Here is a 10,592-nt window from a genome sequence, read left to right on the forward strand (position 1 = left end):
TTTATAAGATTAAGTGATATTTGTTTAGAGGGGTGAGGGGAAGGGACAGTGGGGGGATGGAAATGCAAAACTGGTTTTTATTTGAGACAGAGCACCATCAGAAAATAAGGACCCATCCCATACACAGAAACACTGAGCTGTTTCCAGCAGAAACAGCTGGAAAGTAATACCCACCACCACGAGGAGCTTTCATCTTAACTCACACCTTTGTAACAGTTTACTTCCACAAAAAGCATAGGCAAGTGCTAATTTATTCCCTCCCCAGTTTCCCACACAAATTTCTTGGTTTGGGTCTCTGCCAGAGCTTCAGGGTCACAATGTGACCTCAACAACATAATTTAAGATTGTTCCAAGCCTTCAGTGGAACTACTGAGGATTTACTTTGATGGATATGGAGCCAGGATCTGGCATGCAGAAAATATGCATTTACATTCTACCAAAGTGTCTAAAATAGTTGCCCAGGGATGCTGAAATTCAATTTGAGACCTTGTATTCACTTGGCAGAGCACATAATTAAATATTTTGTGCCACAAAATTAACCAGAGTCTCAGGGGTATGGGTAAGAGACAGCTTAGAATCAACCATGAGAGCCAAACTAAGACCTACTTCCCAGGCAAGTTATTCAGTAAATATTGGGAAAAAAATCATTGCAGTGATAGATGGGTTCATAATAATTTTTCTTAGTATTTAATCTTGCTGATTATTTGTAATTACCTCTTACCTCAGAGGAAGAGGCTATCGGCAGTGCGGATTCATTTAAATAACACCAATATCAAGAATTGCTCTTGAACTAAAGCTCCTGCTTTACAGCTAAAAATTGTTCTTGAATTAACCATTTGGAAAGAAGCATCAGGTAAAAACCAAATACAATTAGAATAGGCCAGACCTCAGAACAAGTGGTTAAAAGCCCTAAAGCAGAATTTTTGCCTTTTGAGGTCTCCAGAGACCCTACACTGCAAGGAGTTCGATGTTCCTGAAAAGCAAACCAAATTCCTTTAGTGTTTGATGTCACAACCTTCATTTTAGATTTCAGATATGGTGAGTCTAAAAACAAGGGTTTGAGTTAAACCCCCAGGATATGGCCCAATAATAGTTGTGAACTATAAAATTTAATGGTAATACTTGGTATTTCAAATGTCACTTTCTATCAAATGCTCTCAAAACGTAAACATAAAGCTGCCTGCCTTGTTTACGAAGCTTTAAGCAAAGCTTCAAGTTCCTTTCACCTTGAGAGGGTAATTTCCCTCAGTACCTGGAGAACAACACACATATAAGAGAATAATGCTTTATTTTACACCTAAGATGAGCAGAATTACCTCCTCCAAGGATGCAGGACAATATGGTTTCACTGTTGGTATGGACTAGGTTCCTTAGGCAGAGGAGAAAGATATATACCAACATATATATATACCAAAATATATACCAACATAAGACTGCTTCTTGAGATGTTAGTTCAAGATTAGATGCTTTTTGAGATGTTAGTTCAAGTTTTTGGTGTGGAAATCCCCAGTGGGTGTGCAAAAGCATCAGTGCTCAAGGGGGAAAATGAAGACACGTGATGAAAGGAGCTCCACGGTTAAACATTTCTTTCCATCAGCTGTGGACAGAGAGAAGCACAAGTGAGCTTCAAAGTGTGCTTCAAACAGGGAAGAACCACACTTTCAATCATAGAGGTATCAAGGCTGGAAAAGACCTTTAAGATCATTAAATTCAAACATTGACCCAGCACTGCCAAGTCCACCACTAAACCATGTCCCAAAATGCCACATCCACGCGTCTTTTCAACACCTCTAGGGACGGCGGTTCCACGACTTCTGTGGGCAGCCAGCTCCAGCACCTCCAGCCCTCCATGTCCTTGCTGTAGCGCGGTGCCCAGAAGCGGACACAGCACCGGAGGCGCGGCCTCACCGGTGCCGAGCACCCGCCGCACTCAGCACAGCAGCGGCAGGGCCAGAACCAGCGCGGCAGAGCCCGGCAGCTCCGCTCCGCTGCGGCCGCTCCGTGAGGGGAAATTCCCGGCAGCTCCGCTCCACCGGCGGTGCCGGCACTGCGGCCGCTCCGTGAGGGGCAATTCCCGGAGGAAAGCGCGGCAGGGAGGGAGCGCAGCCCTCATCCCGAGGCGCCACAGCGGCCCCTGGCGGCGGCGCGGCGCCAGCGCCTGCCCGCCCCCTCAGCGCTGAGGGGCCCGGACGGGAGCGGAGATCCCGGGGCGACTCCCGGGACAGCTCTGCCAGCCTCCAGCGCCGGGAAGGGCCCTTTCCCACCGCGGAAAGCTGCCACGCCCTCCCCACAGCAGCTCCTTGCATCGCCCATGGGTGGGCGATTTCAGCGTTTCAGGGGCGCAGCAGCCTCAGCGTTCTAAGCTGAGTAATTCCCTTAAACTGAATAATTCCATCAGGACACGCCTGATGGATGCTCAGGGATGCAGCAGCGTTCAGCTCTGGAGCACGGGGGCAGCGCATCTGCGAGCCCAAAGCAGCCCCAGGCCAAAAGCAAATCCCGCGGTGTCCCAGCGCGGCGCCTCACAGGCAGCCAACACCACCTTATTAAGTCAAAATCACAGGAAGAGGGAGAACAAATAGAATGTCATTTTGATCAACAAATGTAACAATTATGTGCAAGAGGAAAAAACCCAAAAGTTAATAAAACGCATTGTTTTTGTCCATAGGTTCAGTTTTGTGGATGCTTTGCACTTTTTTCATTTTTTCCCCCTCTTTACCACCCCCTCCCTCCCTTTTTTTTCTCCTTTTTTAAAAAACAGATGTTGCCAAATGTTTTTGAATCACACATACTTCAAAATGCCTCACAATCATTTGTGGAACCACCCCCAGGCTCTAAACCCTTATATCACTAATGCAGCCTCCTTGTTGCTAGCTTGCCAAACAATAGCCATTGTTCCTGAAGGGTCTAGCCAAAAATAATATGATGTGCAACTGCCTTCCCACTGTTGTCCTTGCAAAACTACTTAAAAGTTCCAGAGATGCCTTTACGGATGGTGTACAGTACAAATAAACCCAAAAGGAGCAGAACAATTGGAAAAGCTTGTAGGAACATTGGAAGTGCGTGGAGTATAAATAAAAAAATGGTGGGGGGTGGAAGAGAGAAAAGCATTGTGAGAAAGATTTTATATTAAATGATAGTAAAGTGTTATGCAGCTGTTTTTGTGTTGTTGCAGAAGTGAAACCACAAATATTTTAGTATTCATATCACTACAACTTGCATATAACTCATGAGTTTGGTAGCTGTGCAATTGCACCTTAAATGATTCTTTTATGCAGCTCTGATTTTGGAACGAATCACTTTGAATGAAGATTTGGGAGGGAATATAAAATGGCTACCATTCCTGCTTGGGGAAATACATTATCTGAATAAGAAATATCTGGAAATCATAGGGGTCACAGACCCACAGCTATATATAGCCTGTAGCTTATGGGCAGTCTGGTCTGTATTGAATTCAAAACTTAAGCATTGAGGCGGAAGGAAAAAAAAAGAAAAAGAGTTATTTTGAACTGCCATCATAAAAGTTGAATTTATTTCTTATGTGTAGTTCATTACATACCAGTGAAGGATCAGCTTGACCTTTCTGCTATTAGTAGTCCAGGCCATGAAAGAAGCTCCTTCATGAACCAATGAAACTTCATACTGTTGTTCTCTGTGCGGTACATCTCTGGATATAAAGATCACGCATCTTCCGTCAGCAATACATTTGTTGATAAAGAAAGCCCTGCAAGGCAGGTCAAATCCACAGGCACACTGTGTGTGGTGTGAGAATCGACTCTCAAGTGTTCCTTCGCATTTCTACTTCTAATCATTGATCTATTTAGTCATCCTAAGTCCCAGTCCTAGACTCTCATACAAATTCAGAGCTGAACTTTGACCACAGTCCTGAATCAGAAGTATAGAAAAAAACTGAGGAAGTGAAAAAAAAAGTCACCACAACTACTTCAGAGGAAAGCTAATTGAAAAAAAAAAAAACCCCACAATATTCTGGCAAATATCAAAGCTGATATTTCTACATAATGTAACTTAATTATGAGGTATTTACTAATCACATCATATTTATTGTTAACAAATTGTTGCAAGTGCCTACTACAATGGACCTCTGTTTAGCCATTACTGGATGCTTGACAAATGATCTGCAGTGTTAGAAGGTCACAGGAGAGTAGTAGAGAAGCACTGGGAGGGGGAAAAAAGGGAAGGAAAAAAAACCCAAACCCCAACTATACAGCAAGACGAGACTGTGGGAGAATCTCAGATATGCTCTTTAAGTATAGTCATCCCTTATAAGGAAGAAATTCATTTCCAACATCAAGCACAGCCTGTGGGCAAAGTCTATGCCACTCAGATGTACCCCCAGCGTGTGTCCCTGATGACGTGTCCGTGTAGTCATCATGCAGGTATGTCCCACTCAATGTACAGCTGCAGCGTCTTCCTCCCCGGGGGATACAGGCGTCTATATGTCCAGAGAAACAACACGTGGGCCCAGGTCTGACCCCTAACCTCCACATGCTGCAAGCTGCTTCCAGAGCTGAGGGAAAGGAAATGACCCAGAGGAAACAATGCAAGACATCATTCCATGAGTGCACTCTTGTGGTCAGCTGGGAAAACAAAACATCAAACCAAGAAACGAAACAGTCATGACAGAAATTAGGTTGATCTGGTCATTACACTGACAGAAAAAATGCCTTTCCTTTTAGTGGTTGTGGTGCCTTTTAGGAGTTTCTGCTTTGCTTTGCAGAATTGCTGGGGTTTGGAGTTTCCCGATTATCAGAGCCCTCCCAAAGCACTCCTACACTCTCTGTCTGTGTATGTGAGTGCTGTCTCCTATTCTCCAATGTGAAAGGCATTTGTAACAAATTGATAAGACAGAATTTTCCCATTCAGTCACTATCAGGCAAGCAGAGCACTGCATGGTGTGTTAGAAATTAAAATTGTACTCTAACTTGAACTAGCCCTTCGGTTTCTCCCCCTTCCTCATCCCAGGGTCAGAGCCAGATAGAGAAACATCTCCCAGTATACAGCACTCACATTCCTGAAGCAAATGCCAGATGCAGTCCTGTGTCCTGGGTTTGGTCCACTTGCCCACCTATGTTAACTGTTGGGGAATTTCAAGGAAGCAGGAAAAACAGCAGCTGAAGGAATGAAAAACCAGCCACTGCATCCAACATTGGCAGCAAACACACAAAATCTGTGTGCTATGTCTTCCTTGTGTGTTGCCCCATAGGCTTTGAGGAGCAATCAGTAAAGCCTGATTTCCCTCATACAGATGGAAAATATCTGCGACCTGAGCTTGTAATGAAAACCATGCTTAGACAGGGGTTTCTATAGGAGGGGTTTTCTATGGGAATGAGGCAAGGGGCAAAGTAGAATTCCCCTTTTGTTAACATACCATCCCATAAAACTCCTAAAATGTCCTAAGCATTGAAGAAGAGATTTAGCTTTGGGCAAGAAGTATTGTCACAGAATAATTTAATAATTAATGGAGAGGTTCTTTAATTTAACTCCTGTTACAGTGAGGTTCTCCTTGGTGTTGGGAACAGCCAGGGCTTTCCAAGGGTGGGCAGCATGAGGCAGCAGGCTATATCTGTCAACAAGGCACTGTGCGGGCCAGCTTAAAAACCTCTCTTCCTGCCATTGTTATTCTTGAAACCCTGGAATTTCATCCAAATGGATTTGACCCCTTGCAAAACAGCCTGTGCATACTTCCCTGATTAGGGTATTCCTGTTAGATGAAAAGGAGGGGGTGGAAGTGGAAGAAGAGTGGCTTTTTCCACCTCTGCCCAAGCAACACAAGTGTCCTGCTGCATGCTGGACTCCAGGATGGGCACATGGCTTTGAGGAAAAACAGCTTGTCCATTGTCCAATGGGGCAGCAGGTCTGTGCACCTCAGGTGTGTCCCACAAGCAGCACCTCCTAAAGGGGGGAGAAAATAACTCAGAGGAGTTGAGTTCTTCACCCAGCTTGCATTTGCTTGTGGAAGAAAGTTGTTAGTCATTTGGACCCAAGCTTTAGGAAAGGTCTTTTATTATGGCAAATTCAAGTCTGAAATGCATTGTCCTTTCCCATGGTGCAGCTCTCAGTCTGCCCTAATGCTTTGCCATGCTGGCAAGTAGTTCTCAAACCTCTCCATCTATTTCCCCCCTCATTTTTGTACCAGTCTATGACCTGCTAAATTCTCTGTACCTGACTAGATGATCTCAAAATTTCATATAACTCAGAATAATCACTGATTAGTATTACCATCTGCTTCCAGCTCTCCCACTTTGTTTTTCTCCGTTCTATTTCCCCAACCTTCCTACAAAAGGAACTTCACGGTTTCTTCCTTGACAGGGTTGCTGATGTCCAGAACAGGCCACTGCTACTGCTTCAGCTCTATCACTCAGCATATCCCTCTGCCCATACATGAAGGTGTTCAATAATCAAACTGGATTTTTTGGAAATAGAAGAGCACTTAAAGAAAAACTACCTTCAGAACACCTGAAACTAAAAGGTCTGGGCAGAACATTCCAGACTTCATCAGAAGAGGATCTGGGTCTTCTCACTTCTGGCACAAGACTTCATTCCCTTTGTCTTCACTAGGCTTTGGATCAATGCACGCAAAAAATATTTCCACTGGGCTTTAACTTTGGCCATTCACCAGCTATGCACTCCTGTACAGCCCTGTGCTGTTATTGTGGTACTAATTAGCAAAGGTTACACAGCCATATCTATTGTTTCAGCAAAGTTTGGGCCACAAAGTTCACATGATCATACTGAGCTGAAAATAGGTTATCAAGCAATCAAGCTAAGCACATTACTTGCAATTACAGCTCCTTATTTGTTTTATTCCCATACACTCACCTTGTCCTGCCTTCCCTTCTCCCTACTGCCAGCATACCACTTGGAGCAGTGCTGCAGCTTTGCTGTGAGCAGTGATCCTGCATCGTGTAGGCAGCTGAATTAAACCCTATTGCTGTACCCATCTAAAGTGACATTGGGACAGGGGAGACACGGGTATGCCTTGGCAGCTACATGGCAGTAAATGATATTACAGCAAAGACACACCACTGGAAAGGACAAAGCACATTGAGTTAAACCTCAAGCCAGGCTGTTCGTAGCCAGTGGATGCAAATGATTGACTGAGAGTTCTCCCTGTGCCAAAACAATTATGAGAGATAAAAAGGGATTTGGACATTGATCCCCTTTCACTCTCAGCCAGAATCCAAAGAAACAAGTATCATGCACACTCAGGTATTTTGAAACAAAAGTGTACACAGAAGATTGAAATTGTGCAACCAACTCTGTTCTTAGCATCACTGTCAGTACTTGTGTAAAGTACTATGGCTATATATGGCTGTTTTCTTATTTACATTTCACCCATCTTGGACTGTTGTTGAATGAGACCATTTTACTTTTATATTCAGCCTGTCATGTTTTTGGTTCTAAGGAGCTAGCATGAGGTAGTTATGCTTGGATCACCTTGCATGCTAATATTCAAAATTTGCAAAAAGCTTAAAATAGATTGTTTATTGAATTAGTTCAATACCTGGAAACTATTCTATGGATAGTGTTACCTGTTTAAGCCTGACTTGGCTCAGTTTAATTGTGCCTCTTAGAAATTCAGGTTACTGATAAGTGTGGTCTGCCACCACACTCTGCTTTTTACTGACTTTAAATGCCATGCTGAAAAACTGTGACATTAGGGTACTTCGACCTGGAGTTCTTTTTGTTTGTATTCTGCCCAGAGACCCCTTAAACCCTATGCTGTTCTCAGAAGCAAAATGATGTCTAGAATCTCTTTTTCTGCCTTTTGTGCTCTATTTATGAAAAATCAGATTTCCTCATAATTAAGTGACACTAGAGCAGTGGACTCTAAACCAAGATGACACCCCTATTCATGGAAGGAAAATTAGGGGCTTCCAATGTGGCTATTGCACTCCATAGAAACAGCCTGGTACTACAGCCTCTTCCCAGAGACCACCTTTTGTTCTTTAACTTCTCCCACTAGTTTATTCCTCAACAGCTTCTCCGTATAGAGGAACTTTGAATAGCTCTTCTTGAGCTCTCTAGCTTGAGAGAAAAGGTTGCCAGCTATCCTCAAATCTAGCAGTGATCCCTCCACCAAAACTTGTTTAAAGCAAGGGTTATTTGTGGGGCACACAGGTCTGTTGTGAGCCAAATACTTTGTGCCTGTCATTGAGTGGTTACCTCCTTTCTCATAAATACAACCACAGAAAAATCACATTCAGTTTAATTAAATAGTAAGATTTATCCTTTTCTCAAGAATTAGAGGTGTTTAAAATATGGTGGTGAAAACAAACTTTTCTAGATCTCAGAGCAAATGAAACAAAGTCCTCAAAGACAACTATTCTTGGAATACCCCAAAAGGAACATTAAGGGAAAAGATGCAGGCAATTCTTTGATAAGAGGCTAGAGGTCAGATCAGATATGGCAAGCAGAAAATTTTTGTTCTTTCTCAAACAATAAGGGGAGAGATCTGTTCAGGATTCCTCAAAAAACTGTGCAAGAACTGACTTACAAATAACATGGTAATTCTGAATGGTAATTCTGCTCTTCTCAAACATCTGTTTTGTTTTTCCAAGTAATGCATTGTTAAGCACAGTATTGATTAGCTTTGATTTAATGCAGGTTCTCCTGTGACTACTTATCCATAACAATGAAGATTTTTCCTCCCTAAATGGAAATAAGAAGAAATGACATTTTAGAGCAGTAGATATCAAACCGCGTGGTGGCTTTTACCTGGAATATTAGAGTTCAGAAATTAAAATAAAAAATACTGTTCATTCTTAATAAATCAAAATTTAAATATTCCCTTTATTATACCTACTTTTTTATTTCCCTTCCAAACTTCCACATTAATAAAGGCTGTAGCCATAATAAAGTCTGGAAAGCTAATGGAGACATAAAGTACCTTCAGAACCACTTTGGCGTGGTAAATATCAACCATATTTCATTTGACTCCATGTAAGAGAAACATCTAGTTGTCCTTTCCCAAGCAAATTTTCGTGGTTCTTTAAGAACACAGAACTGTTTGCATTTTGTTAAAACTGGTGCCACTTATGGAAAGAAATGAGGGCTTTCTAATACAGTGATTTCTAATACAATTCATCTGTCCCTGCAGGAAATTCATATTGCGATGAAAAATGAGCAGCATAGCTTAGTTGTACACTGGAGACTTTTTGCTAACCATTTCATTCCCAAGTTCTGAAAAGGCTTGCAATTAAATCTGGCAGGCACAAGAAATTACATAACATGAGGCTCACACAACACAGAGTTCCTGAGAAAGGCCAGAACAGCAGACACTCCCATCCCAGGCCTCTGCTGCTTCTCAAGGAACAGTGGCAAGAACACCTAATTGCACAAGTGCCATTTGTTTAATTAATCTAGTTCAGGCTGCCCTCATGTGAGGCATCCAGCCACTGGATGGCTGAGCAGGACACAACAGGTGACACAGGAGGTAGGATGCCATCAGACAGTGCCAGACAGATTGTGCAAGGGCACTTTGCTGAAATAAAGGTGAAAGATCATGCCCACCTTCTGCCCCTTCTGGCAATGGCCGTGAGTCCCGTTCCATGTCTGTTCAGCTGACTCACTTATACACATGTAGAGAGCAGAGAGGAGCAGTGATGTAAAGCCTTGGTTGGCATTTTGGAAAGGTCTTTGGTTGAGTTTGTTCCCCCTGCCTCATCCCAGGAATAGTATTTCTATTTCTGTCTCTGCCACTTCTCCATCTCTAATGGCATCTTTAATGTCAGACAGAGTAGGAAAGAAGTATAGCAGAGTGAGATTTGGAAGCTACTACAAACCAAACCCTTTTGCTAAATCTGTCTCTGCATTCCCAATTTCTCTAAGTACAGGTTGAGACCAATATGAAGTTGAAGAGGCATCTAAAAGCCCCATGTTACTTCACAGTCTTTGAGCCAGGTTTTCTATTATTTTCTTTCTTTTTGTGTGAAAGGATTCAATGAACCTAAAAGAGCATTTTATTAGAAATTTTTAAAGTGTTTAAAAAACTACAGTGGTGCAAGGACAGCAGTTGGAACTCTGTGTAGTGGATACAAAAATATTTTAACACCAGAGCTGGTGTTGTAGACTTACTTTCTATTCCACAACTTGCTCCTGCTTTCTTCCTTTTTGGTCTCCTATGTGTTGTACATATTCATGGCAGTCTTCCAGTGGTGAGGTTGCACTGAGAGTGCAGACAGCAACCCTCACCTGCAACAGAAAATGAACTTTTATTTATGCCATGAATATCCTATGCCATTTGTAAATGCCAACTTGTTTGGTTGTGGGTTTGGGTTTTGTTTTTTTTTCCTAAGATATATGCATTTTGGAAAACATGCTTGCTTCCTCAAAATGCTAAGCAGCTTCACAATGTCTCATAGGAATGAAATATAACTAATAGTCATCTTTTAAAAAGTGACAACTGGCACATGAGTAGCAACTGTGCCTCATGCAGCATAATTACTGGTATTTCAAAAGGTGACTTTGTAAGCAGGGATGTTTATAAGGCACCCTGCTGTCTGCGTGCTATTCGAAAGTTGCTGTGGATTTGCGTGATTTTCTTTTACATTTTTGTTTGTTTTGAGCTT

Source organism: Molothrus ater, chromosome 1 (genome assembly GCF_012460135.2).
Source record: "Molothrus ater isolate BHLD 08-10-18 breed brown headed cowbird chromosome 1, BPBGC_Mater_1.1, whole genome shotgun sequence".
In the NCBI taxonomy this organism is placed as follows: Eukaryota; Metazoa; Chordata; class Aves; order Passeriformes; family Icteridae; genus Molothrus; species Molothrus ater.